Here is an 8,727-nt window from a genome sequence, read left to right as displayed (position 1 = left end):
GCAATGGTGAAAGAGGAAGCTGTTCTCTGGATTCTGATCATTCACTAGTATGTTCAAATTCTACAAAAATACAACATAAACCCAGGGAAGGCAGTTACGTGAATATGGAGGCAAAGGTTGGAGTGTCACATTTATAAGTTGAGGAATACTAAGAATCACCCACCAGCTTATGAAGCTATGAGAGGGACACGGCACAAAACGTTCTACTCTGAGCTCCCAGGGGTAACCAACAAGTCTGAAATTCTCATCACAGACATTTTGCCTCCAGAACTCTAAGACAATACATGTTTTTGTTCTTGTAGCCCCATATTTATGCCCATTCCAGAGAAAGCTGATACAACAGAATGTGGAAATTATCAAACAACATCATCAATATCACATAAAGCCCAGTTGAGTCCCAGCCCACGCACCGCTGAGATGCTGGCCTACCACTCTCTCTCATGAACCTTGATACCAAACTCATCGGAAACATGTCATTGCTACCTATCAGAAGTCAGTTCAAAGGACCTTCCCCTCAAGAAACAAAAGATACAGATATTGTGGATGAGGCCATCTATTACTTCAAGGCCAATGTCTTCTTCAAAAACTATGAAATGAAGAATGAAGTGGCTAGGACCTTGATCTATATCACTCTCTACATTTCTGAATGCCTAAAGAAACTCCAGAAGTGCAATTCCAAAAGCCAAAGTTCCTGGAGAGCCTGGGTTTCCACTTAATGCCATTTATGCCAAGCCTGCAAACAGGAAGATGAAGTGATGAGAGCCTACTTACAGCAGCTCAGACAAGAGACCGGACTAAGTCTTTGTGAGAAAGTTTTTGACCCTCAGAATGACAAACCTAGCAAGTGGTGAACCTGTTTTGTGAAGAGCCAGTTTATGAACAAGAGTCTTTCAGGACCTGGACAGTAAAGGGAACCAGGGCACACTGTCCCCACAGTCGTGGGCAGCATTTTACAGCAAGATGTACACAGTTCTTTGTCTTCATTTCATGAAGTTTTATACAGAAGAGAGAAGAGAGCATGTGTTTACTTGAAACCTGCTTTATCAAGAATTGAAAGAGGTTATGATTTTTTTTTTGCATTATTAAGCTGATGTTTAATAAATTTTTAGAGAGAATAAAGAAATTTTTAACATTCTGTGTCAAAAAAAAAAAAATCACATACAAACTTTTGCTGAAGGTAATTAAAACAACAATTGTAGCAGAAACTTGACAGGGAATTACTAGAAATTCAAGCCAGATTCTTCTTCAACGACCATGTTCCCCTTTCTGTTTATCCAAACAAAGGATCAGCTGTGAGGATGGTCCACCACCAGACAGGATTCGCTATGACTTGGAACCTATTCCATAGCACTAAACAACAAATATGTTTACACACACACAGGTATATATACACATACATACACACACACACACACACACACACACATATACATATATATACATAGTGGCGGTGGTGCCTATGTGCCGTGGAGTCGGTTCCGACTCATAGTAATACTATATAGGGTTTCCAAGGCTATAAATCTTTACGGAGCAGAAAGCCTCCTCTTCCTCCCGTGGAACTGCTGGTAGTTTCAAACTGCTGACCTTGAGGTGAGCAGCCTAAATTGTAACTACTACACTACCAGAGTCTGTCTGTCTGTCTGTCTGTCTGTCTGTCTGTCTCTGTGTCTCTCTCTCTCTCTCTCTCTCTCTCTCTCTCTCTCTTTCTGGTGTGCATTAGTACGCTGGACTGCAAAGTGGGTTTGAACTGCAAGGTCAGTGGTTCAAGCTCACCAGCTGCTCCTCGGAAACCCTATACTGGGTCGCTATAGGTAAGAACCGACTCGACGGTACTTAACAACAATACAACATATACACATGTTGTTGTTGTTACATGCCATCAAGTAGGTACCAACTCATAGCGACCCTATGCACATCAGAATGAAACACTGCCCGATCCTGGGCCAACCTCACAATTGTTGCCATGTTTGAGCCCACTGATGCTGCCACTCTGCCAATCCACTTCGCTGGGGGTCTTCTTCTTTTTCTCTGACCCTCCACCTTACCAAACATGATATCCTTCTCCAGCGACTGGTCCCTCCTGACAATATGAGAGAAGAAGTTTGGCCTCTTGGCCTCCAAGGAGCACTCTAGTTGCACTTCTTCCAAAACAAATCTGTTGCCTCCTTTGGCAGTCCACGGCACTTTCAATATTCTCCTCCAATACCATGACTCAAATGCATCAATTCTTCTACATTCTTCCTTATTCACTGTTTAGCTTTCACATGCATATGAGGTTATTGAAAATACCATGGCTTGGGTGAGGCGCACCTTAGTCCTCAAGCTGACATCTTTACTCTTCAACACTTTAAAAAGGTCTTGTGCAGCAGATTTGCCTAATGCAATAAATACATCATTTGATTTCTTGACTGCTGCTTCCACGAGTGTTGTTGGTTGATCCATGAAGAACAAAGTCCTTGACAACTTTAATCTTTTCTCCATTGATAAGAATGTTGTTTATTAGACCAGTGGTGAGGATTTTTGTTTTCTTTACATTGAGAGGTAATCAGTAAGTATTTTAGGTCCTCTTTACTTTCAGCAAGCAAGGTTGTATCATTTGCATATCGCAGGTTGTTAATGAGCCTTCCTCCAATCCTGATGCCATGTTTTTCTTCATATCACCGAGCTTCTCGGATTATTTACTCAGCATACAGGTTGAATAAGTATGGTGAGAGAATACAGCCCTTTCACACACCTTTCTTAATTTTAAACCATTCATTGATCCTATGTTCTGTTCGAACAACTGTCTCCTGGTCCAGGTACAGTTTCCTCATGAGCAGAATTAAGTGTTCTGGAATACTCATACTTTGCAATGTTGTCCATAGCTTGACATGATCCACACAATCAAAAGCCTTTGTGTAGTCAATAAAGCACAGGTAAACATCTTTCTGGTATTCTCTGCTTTCAGCCAAGATCCATCAGACATCAGCAATGATATTCCTTTTCCACATCCTCTTCTGAATCTGGCTTGAACCTCTGCAAGTTCTCTGTGAAGGTATGTTTGCAGCAGTTTCTGCGTTACCTTTCCATTGGGTCACCTCTCTTTGGAATGGGCACAAATACAGATCTCTTCCAATCAGTTGGCCAGATAGTTGTCTTCCAAATTTCTTGGCAAAGATGAGTGAGTGCCTCCTGTGCTGCCTCACTTTCTTGAAAGATTCAAAAAGCCATTAAGAAGACAAGAAAGAAGGAAAAGATCAAATGGATGTCAGAAGAGACACTGAAACTTGCTCTCCAGCGTAGAGATGCTAAAGCAGATGGAAGCAATGAGGAGGTGTAAGAGCTGAAGAGGAAATTTCAAAGGGCAGCTCTAGAAGACAAAGTCAAATATTACAACAAAATATGCAAAGAGCTGGAATCAGAAAACTAAAAGGGAAGGACACACTCAGCATTTCTCAAGCAGAGGGAACTGAAGAAACAATTCAAACCTCAACTTTTGTTATTGAAAGATTCTCTGGGAAAATTATTGAATGATGCAGGAAGCATCAAAAGAAGATTCTGTACCAAAAGGAAATGGTTGATGTTCAACCATTTCAAGATATAGCATATGATCAAGAGCCAATGATATTGAAGGAAGAAGTCCAAGGTACATTGAAGGACTTGGCAAAGAACAAGGCACCAGGAATTGATGGAATAAACACACACACACACACACACACATATATATTATGTACAAGTGACTATATGTGTGTGTATATGCATTTATATTGTGGTTGTTTGGTGTCAGAGAAGTGAAGTGATTTGCCCAGGGACACACAGCTACTCAATGGTGTCACTGAAACTACGATACATCTGCTTTCCCAAACAGGACCCATTTTTTATCTATTCAGTCCTGTCTCTGTTCATATCGTCAATGAATACACTGGGAATACCAGTAACCTGTTGCATTTGAGGCAACGTTGAGTCAACATGGCCCCACATGTGTTAGGGTAAAGTTATGCTCAATAGGGTTATGGTGGCTGGGTTTGTGGGGAAAGGTCACCAGACTCTTCCTTTAAGGTGCCTCTGAACATCAGCTTGCACCACCCAGAGACCCCAGGAAATACCAGAGTCAGGCAGATGCCATCCACTAGTTTTGAATTTCAAGATTTATTCCTGAATACAGTTCATTGTCATTTCTCATTGCACAAATAAAATATGTTCACTACAAAAATAATTAGGAGATAGAAATGAACAGAGAAGAAAAATCACCTAGAGCAAAGCATTACCATTTTGATGCATTTTCTTTGAATATCCTTCCTATGCATATGCATGCATTTGTTGTTGTTGTCAGGTGCCATCGAGTCAGAACCAACTCATAGTGACCCCATGCACAGCAGAACGAAACAATGTCCGATCCCAGGCCAACCTCACTACCGCTGCCACACTTGAGTTCATCAATGCAGCCACCTGGCCAATCCATCTCAGTGGGGGTCTTCCTCTTTTTCTCCCACCCTCCATCTTACCATGCACGCATATATATACACAAATAGATCATATACATATGCCTTTTAATAGAGTCTACTTGTTCATTTTGAAGTATAAATTATAGCTTATTGTCTATATTGAAGCACAAATTGCTTAACTCATCTGAGTGTAATGTAGATATATTTGGTCATCATTAAATATTCCTTTTGCTCTTCTCATTTCCAATGTTGTTGTTGTTGTGATGTGCTATTGAGTTGGTTCCGATCCATAGTGACCCTGTATAGGGTTTCTGAGGAGCACCTGGTGAGCTTGAAGCACCAACCTTGCCATTCAAATGGCTTTGCACTCTGGCTCATTAACCCACTTCAATTGTATTGACATGCTAGAGATATTTAACCTAGGACTTGCTGATTTTTCAAAGGCATATACTTACCTACTCTTCATGTATGTTTCTTACAAACCTCTTTTCAAATGTGACAAACAAAAGTGTGCTCCACTCAGGGTCTCCTCCCTCTGTTGAGGGGTCTGTGGTTTTGCTGGCTTTGGGTCTACAGGATGAAAAGGCGCCCCAACACCAGGAACTGCGCTGCTCTTACACAAACACCCCAGGGCCGCCTGCTGTTTAACAGGCCTATCCAGGTAAGTAGGTGTGTTCTGCCGAAGACAGTCTACACCTGTGCTCTTCCCTAATTGATAATGTTATTATCAGGAGAGTCAGATTGCTTCACACACAGCATTTTCAACCATTTATCACAATGTTGATCTTTATTTTAAATATAAATCAGGCAATCATTTATGTCTTTTATGTTCTTTGTATTTATTCAAGAATATTTAACTGTAGACAAAAGGTGACTTATTCATTATTCATCCCGAACAAGGCAAGTATGGCAATTTGAAAAGGCTGACATTTGAGCTTTTTGCCAACACTAGCAAAATTATATCCTTCCCATTGTAAATCAATGAAGTAGAATCATTGTGCACAAAAGAATTAAATTGCCTTGTCACTTTAATAAGGCCACCTTATATACAACCTTCAACCAATGCCATTGTGCAGAGAAAGGGTGCATCCTCAGCCTTAGCTGCCGCCTCAGATCTCCGTTGGTTTTCCAATTAAATGAACAGCCTCTAAGTCTTTCAAGGCACTCTTTCTCTTTCCTGAGAGACAGTGTCAGAATGTCACAAGCAAAACTTGCTATCAGTGGCATGCACACATCGGGGTAAATTAACTTCCCCAGCTAGAGCATTGCTTTTGGCATTAAAAAAAAACAAAAAAATCAACACTTGTTTATTAGGTTTCTCTCTACCAGTAACCCTCTCCTATCAGCCATACTCACCACCTGCCTTAACCCGCTGCCACTTAACACACACACACACCTCTCAGGAAACCATTCTACTAATTCTTTTTTTGTTTTCAAATAAAAAGATTCAAAATTTCCAGGCAAGAAACATTTTTGTAACAACAAATGACATCCTTTTAAATTTAAACATCTTAGGTAAACACTAGAAAAGCATCAAGGTAAGGTTGGGGGAGAAAGGCAACTAAAATAAAATTCAAAAGTTTGAAAACAAAAACAATAGCTTCTAGTTTAACAGGGCACCTTGAAGCATCCCTTTGTCTCGGCTCCCTGTGTGTTAAATTAATCAGAAGGGAGAAGAGGCTAGATGTAAATCACAAGGACTAACGAAATGGAAAAGGCATTGATAGGGGAGAGAGGTGCCTATGTATTTGGGGATGATGCAAAGTGGGTGAATATCAATGGCTGACAGAAAAAAAAAGATACCATTGAGGTCTCAGTGCCTCCAGGGTTCAGGAAGGCAAGAAGTCGGTCATGGTCGTGGAGTTGGTTCCAACACATAGCGACCCTACATAAGGTTTCCAAGGCTGTAAATCTTTATGGGCACAGAAAGCCTCATTTTTTTTTTTTCCCCGCAGAACAGCAGGTAGTTTCGAACTGCTGATCTTAAGGTTTGCAGCCCTATTCGTAACCACTACACTACCAGAGCTCCTGTGGTCAACTGAAACACATGCTCAGCCCACACAGAAAGGTTACGAGATGACGATGCTATTTGTGTATTTGTGTCTCTTACGGTGGGGTTGTGAGGAGGAGTGAACTGAAATTCTGATAAAATGCATTCAGACCCCCAGGTCCCTTCCTTTAGAGCCCACAGACAGTAAATTGGCATCTTGACATTTAAGCCAAAGGCAGAACATTTAGGAGCTCTGGTAGTGTTGTGCTAACCTCAAGTCAGCAGTTCAAAACTACCAGCCATTCCACAGGAGAAAGATGAGGCTTTCTGCTCCCATAAAGATTTACAGCCTCAGAAACCCTGTGCAGGGTCACTATGAGTCGGAACTGACTCCACGGTACATAAACACCATCCCTACCCCCTACCCCCTACCCCCACCTGTAATTATCAAGTCAATTCTGACTCATAGAATCCCACAGGACTGAGTCAAATGGCCTCATAGCATTTCCAACTCTAATTTTTCAGAAGCAGACTGCCACAGGTTTCTCCCCAGAGCGCTGAACCACTGACCCACCAAACTCCTATTCAGTCTCTAACCTACTGCCTTTACATTGATTCCAACTCAGAACGGCCCTGTGTAGCATTGCTGAGACTGTAAATCTTTGTGGGAACAGACAACTTTATCTTTCTCCTGCAGAGCCACTGGTGGGTTTGAATTGCCAACCTGGTAGTTAGCAGTCCAGTGCTGATCCCACAGTCTCTGTTGTTGTTGTTGTTGTTAAATGCTGTCGAGTAGGTTCTGACTCATAGCGACCCTTTATAGGGCTTCCAAGGAGTGGCTGGTGAGCTTGAGCCGCTGACCTTGCGGTTCAAACTGACTTTGCAGTCCAGGACATTAACCCACAGCGCCACACTGAAAGGTTAAATCGATAAAGTTCTGGAATATAGAACAAGAGACATAGCTGAGTGTGGAGGGGAGAGGTCATCCAGGAGGAAACAGAGAAGCTAAGTAGGAGTCTGGGTGTGGTGCTGTGGGTTAATGCATCAGACTGCAAAGTAGTTTGAACTGCAAGGTTGGTGGTTCAAGCTCACCAGCTGCTCCTTAGAAACCCTATGCAGGGTCGCTATGGGTTGATATCTACTTGACAGCACTTAACAACAACAACAACTTTCCTTATAAACCACCATTGTTGTTGTTAAGTGCCATCGAGTCAGTTCCTGCTAACTTCCCTTATAAACTCCCAGTGTCCTGCCCCCATCAGTCCTCAGAACACCAGCAGCCAGGTCTTACCACCAACAAGATTCCAAGCATAAAAAGCTGTCTTTGGGAAACCCAATAGATTTTAGGGGTCTCCCAATAAAACAGCAAAGTCCCCACCTAATCAGTCATCAGCCATTTCATCCATGAAAAGAAAGCACCCCAAAATATATTCACATTAAGAGTCTCCAGACATCTGAGAAAAGTCCCTCATATAAGTAGATACAGAAAGAAGAAAGGAAATTGGCATCGAAGAGAAGAAACAGAGACAACAAAGGGAGACAGTAAAGGGAGCTGAAGAAGCATTTTAAAAATTATTAACGACCCCAGGGAGATAAGAGAGGATGCCACAAAAGGCAAACCATTCAGAAAACAATAAGGAAAATGTGAGAGACTGTTTTGCTTTGTTTTGTTTTGTTTTAATTCAATTGGAGGGATTTATAAAGAACAATTTGTCCAGATAATAGAAAATGGACAAACAAAGCAAAAACAAAAAGACCATAGGATGGAAAATCAGAGGAAAAAACCAAAACAAAGATAAATCTATGAATTTTATTTATTAAAACAAAACAAAGATAAATCTGTGAATTTTAAGAAATTCGCAGGGACGGGGGGAATGTTAAAAAATTGGAAGTGCAGCAACCCCCAAGTAGCAGCACTGAGACTCAGTGTCCCCTCCCACCCACCTGTCTCCCCATGTGGGGCCTGGCTGCATTGGGGATGAAGAAATCAGTACCTCCCCACTACCATTCAGACCCCTCACACAGGGACATCCACATCGCTTTTGTGGGCCTCAGGAGCTTCGCTCAGAACTTACAGTTCAACATGCCAGCCCTTAGACTTATAGACGAACAGCAGCTGCCCATAAGAGAAAGCATTCCCCTCCAGGTAGTGGGAGGACACAGACCAGTGACCTTTGAGAGGAGGGCTTCCACATTGGGATTTATTTCAATCTGAGTGTGGTGACAGGAGATGGATCATTTTTACTGGGCAAGTGAGCATGCTCAGAGATGCACATGCATAAGAATACCCACACTTGCAGATAATACCCACTT

At 41.9% G+C, this 8,727-nt stretch overlaps 1 pseudogene; it reads left to right on the top strand.

Moving 5' to 3' along the window:
* The first annotated feature begins 417 nt into the window (after window positions 1-417).
* LOC102842189 lies at window positions 418-908 on the top strand (annotated as a pseudogene).
* Window positions 909-8,727: the final 7,819 nt, after the last annotated feature.

This window comes from Chrysochloris asiatica, unplaced genomic scaffold, assembly GCF_000296735.1.
Source record: "Chrysochloris asiatica unplaced genomic scaffold, ChrAsi1.0 scaffold00029, whole genome shotgun sequence".
NCBI lineage: Eukaryota > Metazoa > Chordata > Mammalia > Afrosoricida > Chrysochloridae > Chrysochloris > Chrysochloris asiatica.
Note: the sequence above shows the minus strand (reverse complement) of the source record. Positions and strands in the feature narration are given on the sequence as shown.